Source organism: Plasmopara halstedii (assembly GCF_900000015.1).
Source record: "Plasmopara halstedii genome assembly, contig: Scaffold_2061, whole genome shotgun sequence".
NCBI classification, from domain to species: Eukaryota; Oomycota; class Peronosporomycetes; order Peronosporales; family Peronosporaceae; genus Plasmopara; species Plasmopara halstedii.
In genome coordinates, this window is record NW_020188969.1 from 2,117,733 (window position 1) to 2,119,362 (window position 1,630).

Below are 1,630 nucleotides of genomic sequence, written 5' to 3' on the forward strand. Positions count from 1 at the left end.
TAACACGGGTGTCGGCATTTTCTTCGACCGGTTGAGCAAGATGGCTCATTTGGCGGCGGTTCCCGACACTATTGACGGGGTCGGTACAGCAACGCTGTTCGTGGATCGTGTTTTCCGACAACACGGACGATCAGATTCGATTGTCTCTGATAGAGACCCCCGTTTCACGGAAAATTTCTGGTCGACTATCTTCAAGGTGCTAGGCATCAAGCTGGATATGTCGCCAGCGGATCATCCGTAGACCCATGGTCAAACCGAAAGATTGAATCGCGTCATCAAAATCGTTCTTCGCAGCGTCTGCGCCGAGACGCCGAGGCTTTGGAGCGTCATGTTGCCACTCGTAGAGTTTGCGCTGAACAAAGCAGTGCATTCGTCTACCGGCTACACGCCGTTCTATGTGAACAGGATGGCTCACCCTCGACGCCGCCATCCCATGGCTCAGGGCTTGGTGGGGGAGGAATAGCCAAACGGCTAGCTGATGTCAGCCCCCTCACCATCCGCATAGAAGTCGATGACGTCTTGTCTACCAGACTGAGTGTCCTACGACACGTTCGCGATGCGATGGCTGAAAGCCAAGACCTGCAGAAACAACATGCAGATGAAAAAGGAAAAGGCAAAGTGGAAAGCTTTTAGGTCGGAGAGCTGGTTTTAATTAAACTCGAAGAGCCTGCCTACATATGCAGCCTCTGCTATCTTCCGGACGAAGCCTCGTCCACGGTTTATTAGACCGTTTAAAGTTGTGGCCAAGCGGGGCCTAGCATATACGCCAAACCTTCCCAAACAGATGCGCACCCACCCAGTGTCTTACGTGGGTTTGCTCAAGCCGTATCGGGATCTGGCGCATGTAAACGCGTAAGCGTTGGGGCCAGAGCGGATTTCACGGACCTTCGGCCACCCAGAAAGTGAACCAACAACTGATTCTGAGCACGGAGTGCAACAACCTCCATCTCCAATAGAGCCAAGCGCTCCACCGTTGCTTGCAGGTATTCGCCTGCTCCACGGCTAGAAGTCGCTCCGACAGTGCGCGGTAGTCCTCAAGGCGAGGCTGCCGGCGCACGACGCTTTTCAAATCATCAAGAGCGTCCGCACAGCGATACGCTGCTTTAGCATGACGCTCAGCGGAGCTCCGATCACGAAGGGTCTCATCCTCAAGGGCTCGAAGAGCATCGCGAGTCACCGGACGGCGGTCGACCCGGTCGTCATTGCCCGCCACCGACTCTTCTCGATAAGAACGGTGACGTCCACTATCACGTGGGTCGTCTAGTGAGACGACTTCGTCACTAGGGTCAGACCCAACATTTGGTGAAGTGGCGGGGATATCCCGACTCCGAAAACTCGTGGGAGCTTGAGACGCCACTTATGTAAGATTGCCCAGATGCCGTAGACGCTTTTGATCAAAGAGATCAGGACGCCCCGTGCTTCTCCGCAATAGCCAGGGAAGTAGAAGGGTCATGAGCTGAGCTCAAGCAATAGCCCTGAACTCTTGCGGTCACAGACATAGAGCTCGCGGGGGCGTTAGGGGTTGACCCATGCGTCGCAGGGCGACAATCGGAATGGGGGTCGACGGCGTGTTTTGAGTTTGGCAAACTCAAATCGGAGGTATCGCTCCACACGCACGTCCACTTCCTTG